Here is a 7369-nt window from a genome sequence, read left to right on the forward strand (position 1 = left end):
CCGTCTTCCGGTTATAAATCCAAATTGCACTGGGCATAGGACAGTGCCGCTGGATGAATTCTTCAAGGGTCTTACAGGAAAAAATTGTTTAGCTCACTGTTGTAAAGTTTTCAGGTTGCACCCTTCCTATATGTAGGACTAATATTAGCTCTTCTCCAATCTTTGGGCAGATCTCTGGTATCCTAACACGAACTAATAAGTCTTTAGGAAACAGTGGCTTTGGATGTATACTAGCGACCAGTCCATTTTGTGGTATCAGTTTTTTCAATATCTCTGAGAACTTTAGTTTCTGTGATTGCAATGTCGTCGGTTATGCAGCATTTGCTCGTAACCTAATTGTCCCTGGATCCCGCGGGTTCCCTGGTAAAGTCTGAAGAAAGAAAAATCAGAAATGAAATCTACATTCTCTTCGCCTCTCTTGGTCATTTCCAGGCAAGGGATTTGCGTTTGTTCAACCACCGTGTGCTTGTTTTCTGGTATACAAAACTGGAAAACACTTTTGAATTCCGGTTTTCACATTAAAAAGTGTTGTTTTGAATCAGTTTACAACGTAGCCGAGTTGCTTTTCGTACCTTGTTCCCTAATTTCACAAAGTCGCAATAGTTTTTTTCCAGCTCTCTGTGGTGAATGTTCTCCAGGTCTCTTTTTGCCTTCAAAAATTCAGGGTTTCACCTTCCAGTGGGATCTTGGATCTCTCCATGCTTTACAATAGGCAGCTTCTCCTCCGTTCGACGGTTGCATCCTGGTTTCATGTTTCATGTTTCTAGAATATAATCCTGAACTAAGTGCCCCGGTAGATTCCAGTTTAAAATGCTGCTCCTTGGTTTGGCCTCAGTTTTTGAGATTTTCTCCGGCCATTTTATTTTTTTTGGTTGAACTTTCTATTTCTAGGATTAGCTCTTCAAGTTTTGGTGATTTCAATGTAACGGAGTTTGTAAGCCGTACCTCCATATTCCTTATGAATCTGGTTTTCCTTTGACTTTCAACCTGAGAGTTTGTTTTCCTCTAACTACGTGCGATTTGGGTCACTTTTCCAGTAATGCTTGCTTTTGCTGTTTATACAAGTTCGTGAAAAAACTTTCATTCTTTCAAGTTTCTGTCATGAGAAATTCCCACGTCATTCATTTAAAATCCTGCGTTTTTTAGTTTGTTGAGGGTCTTTAAGCTCAAATAAACGTCTTCACTAAATTCGAAAAGGTTCTGCAGTGGCTTTTTCTTACCGTCATTGCCGTCTTTTGTCTTCTATTTTATTCCAATCTAGCGCAGATCCTGACTTCCAGGGCACCAAGTTCGATGTAGTCTGGAATATTTTTGAAAATTTGTTGATTATCTTTTGAGTTCATTGTAATTTCATCGCTTTTTTTTCACTGCTCTTAGTGGGATTATCACCTTCTTTTTCGTAACTATTTTTATTTCTCGTTTCTGTTCTACTCCGACTTCTAAAACGATTTCGTTCAGTGGTTTCATTTTTACCAATGTTAATTGCCAAGCTTCACTTGGTTCAATTTCAATGTTGTCTTGGTTTTTCATTCTTTACCATTCACAAAACGGTAAAAAATTGTAAATCGAATATATTACTGAAAAATTTTTTTAATCAAGATCAGTTCAAAGTTTAGTCTTTTTGTCCTTTTTCTCGATTTCTTGCAAGTTTTTTCCATTTATGATGCTCTTGATCTCCAGGAACAACATTTCGCTACACGATTTTGCTACACGGTCTCATCATGTACTCCTAAACTTTAGGGACGATGTTCAGGCACTTCAGATGCTTTGTTCGTTGGTCACACTCCATCACTTTATCATTTGGGTTGCTGAAGGTTTGACGTCGTTTTCCATGCTTTACAATAGGCAGCTTCTCCTCCGTTCGACGGTTGCATCCGTTCGTGATGTCTTCTTACTTGTGCAGTTTTGTTTTCTCTAGCAATTTGACATCGTATTTCATGGTAATAATCTTTTTCCAACATTTTCCTGTATTTTACAATAGAGCCAACTTCAATAGAAAATGTCGTCTCTATTACTTTCTAGGCTCCCTTAATCAGTTTTGCACGATATCCTATGTTACTGGGATAAGTATAGGTTCTGTGAACAGCTAACCAAGAGGAGACAATTGGTCTTTACTCCTTGTTTTCGTCAGTTTATCTATGTTTTGGGTGAGGAAAGAATCTTGCACAGCTTTTAAGAATTTAGCTTCTTTGCTGTCCTCATTGTGACATATTACTACAAATTCCCTATCAATTTCTGCAAGATTTAGATCCCCTGCAATTACAAGCATCTCTTCTGAAATTCCATGGAATTAAAAAACTTGATTTACTTCCGCTTCTTTTTCAGTGGACGATTGGAGACTTTGGCTAATCGAGATATAAATCAGAGAAAAAACAGCCTGACAGTGATGAAAGTTTTAGTAGAACTCGGTATATCTTATTTTTCATATTTTGATATCAGTACTATTGTATACTATTATCTCCGGTCTACTTTCCGCTGGTTTCATGTTTCTTGCTTCTAGAATATAATCCTGAACTAAGTGCCCCGGTAGATTCCAGTTTAAAATGCTGCTCCTTGGTTTGGCCTCAGTTTTTGAGATTTTCTCCGGCCATTTTATTTTTTTTGGTTGAACTTTCTATTTCTAGGATTAGCTCTTCAAGTTTTGGTGATTTCAATGTAACGGAGTTTGTAAGCCGTACCTCCATATTCCTTATGAATCTGGTTTTCCTTTGACTTTCAACCTGAGAGTTTGTTTTCCTCTAACTACGTGCGATTTGGGTCACTTTTCCAGTAATGCTTGCTTTTGCTGTTTATACAAGTTCGTGAAAAAACTTTCATTCTTTCAAGTTTCTGTCATGAGAAATTCCCACGTCATTCATTTAAAATCCTGCGTTTTTTTAGTTTGTTGAGGGTCTTTAAGGTCAAATAAACGTCTTCACTAAATTCGAAAAGGTTCTGCAGTGGCTTTTTCTTACCGTCATTGCCGTCTTTTGTCTTCTATTTTATTCCAATCTAGCGCAGATCCTGACTTCCAGGGCACCAAGTTCGATGTAGTCTGGAATATTTTTGAAAATTTGTTGATTATCTTTTGAGTTCATTGTAATTTCATCGCTTTTTTTTTCACTGCTCTTAGTGGGATTATCACCTTCTTTTTCGTAACTATTTTTATTTCTCGTTTCTGTTCTACTCCGACTTCTAAAACGATTTCGTTCAGTGGTTTCAATTTTACCAATGTTAATTGCCAAGCTTCACTTGGTTCAATTTCACTGTTGTCTTGGTTTTTCATTCTTTACCATTCACAAAACGGTAAAAATTGTAAATCGAATATATTACTGAAAAAATTTTTTAATCAAGATCAGTTCAAAGTTTAGTCTTTTTGTCCTTTTTCTCGATTTCTTGCAAGTTTTTTCCATTTATGATGCTCTTGATCTCCAGAAACAACATTTCGCTACACGATTTCGCTACACGGTCTCATCATGTACTCCTAAACTTTAGGGACGATGTTCAGGCACTTCAGATGCTTTGTTCGTTGGTCACACTCCATCACTTTATCATTTGGGTTGCTGAAGGTTTGACGTCGTTTTTCACAATGTCCAGCTCAGTGGTTCAAGTCAAGAAGTTGAGTTTAATTGTCTTGTACCTGGAGTTTATTTCGTTGCTCTGTATCTGCGTAACACTGAAAACTAGGTTGTCAATAGGCGGCCTATCAGGTTCAGCTCTCGAGCTGTTGCCGAAACTCCTTTTTTTTGGAAACATTCTGATTGCTCGTGATAAAGGATTTTGAATAATCAAGAGACGGAAAAGTTATATTCGGCGGCTTTGGTTGGGTTTCCAGTAGCCTCTCTTGACACGTTGTTCAATATCATTGATTATTTTATCGGCATTGATTTTTCTGCACTCAACCTCTGGGAGAGTGACAGAGCTCAAGCTGGTTGTTTTCTTCCGTTTTTTTTTGGTTGGCCCAGAAACACATAAACGCTTTGAAGAACTTATTCCATTTCTGAGCGCTGCAGGGTTCAATTATAAACTCCTCATCTCTTTCCGAGAGAAAAATTGTAAATTTAACACAGGCATCTTTTGAAATATGCTTAAAAATGCGCTCTGGAAGATGTAAAAATCTTATGAACTTTATCTCAAAATATTATCTTAAAATTTAGCCCAAAATACTATCTGAGTGATCGGACTCTTCAGCAGGGCGTACATTTTTAGTTTTTGGACTTTTGAACATTTTGGATCAGTAACGTGAGCAAAGATTGTTCTGGCTATACAAGAGGTAATAGAAGCGAGTTGGAATATAGAGAAAAGCATATTTGCATATGGAAACAACTCTGTGGATGCAGAAACTTTAAAGGCTTCCAGAAACTTAACTATCTGGTCAAACTTTGTTAACTGACTGGACATCTCAAATTTCCGGGTTGGAATTTTAGTCCCAAAGTTTTTGGTACTAGAAAAAGACAAACAAAACTTGAAATTGACCTTCACCGAGCAAACGTTTTGCGAAGAAGGATCAAAGCCTTAAATAGTACATAGAAAAAACCTTTTCTGAGGTAATCAATTGTTCTTAAGCTGATCGTCTGCGGTTGAAAAGAATATTACCAAAAATAATCGGCTTCAAATTGTCAAAAAGAAATGGGGTACGTTATTCTGAATCCCTCTTGATGAAATACTCAACAATTCTAATGAATTGGTTCAACAAAATAGAGCCACACCTGGACAGAAAGTGTAAGCCAGTGTTAGTAGAAACGTTGTGTTCTTCATACATATCTTTTCAGACACTGAGAAATTTGCTCCATACAACGTAGAGCATCTTTAAATATTACAGAAAACCCAATAATGGTGGAGAGCACAGACTTTAGTGTAGAAAACACAAAAATTTAAAATAACAGATTCCGAAATCAGCTGAGTGAATTGTCAAAGGCGTCTTTTGATAATACAATTCCAATCATTTTTTTTACTTCGAAAATAGCTTGAAGGACGGATGCACTTGTTAAGCCATGTATCTATAAATGTATGACCTGTAATATATTGGTAGGACACATTTATTTGTAGAGTTATGCATGTTCATTATCACAAAATCCTAAAACGATATCATAATAACAAGAGTACCGACATAATTTGCGAACGTGAAGGATCTGTCTAATGTCACACCCAGATATTTGGCATCATGGCAATTTGCTAATATTTTAATTTCTGGGGAAAACAGTTTGAGTTTTCGTTCCTTTACGGCATGACGGCACTTTTTCACATTCACTTGGCAATTATTATTTCTAAGCCAACTCTGTATATTTATTTCAATAGTGTAAAATACAGATATCAATTGTCGAATTACTCAAACGTTTGAACCACTATTTGCATGAATGATTTTTGTATATCAAAATAAATAGAGGTGTCATCGAGAAGGTGCGACCAATAAAAAAAATTGATATTGTCTGCAAATATGAAAACCTCAATAACTCGGCTTCTATCTGTAGGATCATTTACAAAATCTACAAACGGCAATGGCGCAAGATTTGATTTCCGAGGCAGGCGGCACTTAGTTAATCGATATCCTAAAACAACCCCATCCACATTAAATAACTCTTTTCGGTTCTACATTAAAACCAATTTTGTAGCACCGCACGGTTTTCTATCCGTTCTACTGTTGGCAAGAGTTTTGAGTAAGATACTGCATTGAAAATCTTACAAAATTCCACAAAAAGCCGAATTTTTGTTGTCTGAGGTTCTGTTGTAGACTTTCGGTTGTCTCAGCTAAGACTAGCATCGTGCTTGATTTCGGTGGGAACGCAAATTGCGGTTTCTACAGCAGCCGTTCCATAATGAAGATCAATTCTTTGGACAATACTCTTTCAAACAACTCGATGATGATTTCAAGAGTTGATACTTGTCTATGTTTTTTGATTTTATTCGACGTTTCTTCTTTGAAAATATGGTAGTTCTTAGCAATTTTGCAACAATCAGGAAACAATCTAAACTCGAACTTGTTGTCATTTAAGTCTGTCAAAACATTAGAACTTATTGGAGCCATCATCTTAAGTAGTTTAGACGAGATGCCTTCTATAGAGGTCGCTGATGCGATTTCAATTCAAACAAAATGTTGAAGAGCTCTTCATTTGTGACAATTTAATGTGAGTAAAAAACGTAGAGTAGAGTTCGGGTTGTCAGGAGTATTAGCAGTTATATTAGAACTGATAAAAAACTTACCAAAACAACCAATGTAATGTTTGAGAAGTCAGATTTGAAATACTCAGCAACTTCTCTGTCGTGCTGATATTTTCTGAACACTTAAGAACTTTACAATTTATTCGCCGGGTTTTTTTCTGCAGGGTTTTTTTTTCCGACACGGCAGTTTCCGCACTTTTTAATCAAAGGAAAAAAAATTTGTGTTATTTATTAGCGGGAAAATTTGATGTTGTAATAATGTAGCCTTTTCCTTTGCAGCAAATGTACGAACAATCTTCTAATCTTCTAAAGCCGTCGCGCTTTATTCGTTTTTTTTTCGAATTCCTGAAGAAATTATATCGTTTTTAAGATAAGCTTCTTCATAATATCATCAAAACAAGACAGCTTATTTTTTTCACTCTGTAGGATGTTCGGACGTTATACTTCTCGATGGCAGCGCTAAAACAGTAGACGATTGTGCTAAGATCAGATATTGGATCATCATACAACTCGAGAACCACAAACTCTTCAAACAGGACAAGAGAGAGGCAGTCCCTTCTTTGGTCTCATTGTCCAAATAAGTTTTGCATCTTTTGATGTTTTTCGGAAAAATTTTATTCATATGAGCAAGTTTTGTGCTTATTGAAAATTGACACCAATTTGTTAAGGGAGTTACATTATAAACGGCAGATGAGAAACAGTGGTCAATTATTCGAATTGATGTTTTACTTTAACTTGTTATCTATTAAAAGAATTTTGAAAAACTGTGCCTATTTGGAATTTGTTCATAGATGGCATTTGTATAGTATTGCTTTAAATTTCAATTTTTATATAGCCTAACAAATATATTTTGTCCTTGATAATGAGAAACTTTTTTGATAGCCGATCAAACGTACAAATGAACTCTCTTTTTAGATTCAATGGTGAATTATATGGACATCCCACTAAAATAGACTTCAAGATTTTTCTGTAAATTTGCTTCGCAACATGCTTAAGTTTTGTTTTAAAATTGATAACCATAATTTTTAGTGAACATCTGTCCAGAGGTATTGGCTCTCATTTAAATTAGTCAAAGTTTGGCTGCTGTCCAAACCCGGGCCGAGGATTTTTCCCAAAAATAACGGGGAAAAGAGTGTAAAAGTGTAAAAATAATATTTTTACACCGTTAAAGCTACCCTTAATTAGGGTGGAATTCCATTTTAAAGTGTAATTTTGCTGGTGTTAATAAAAC

Source organism: Convolutriloba macropyga, chromosome 15 (genome assembly GCF_964194025.1).
Source record: "Convolutriloba macropyga chromosome 15, txConMacr16.3, whole genome shotgun sequence".
Taxonomy (NCBI): domain Eukaryota; kingdom Metazoa; phylum Xenacoelomorpha; order Acoela; family Convolutidae; genus Convolutriloba; species Convolutriloba macropyga.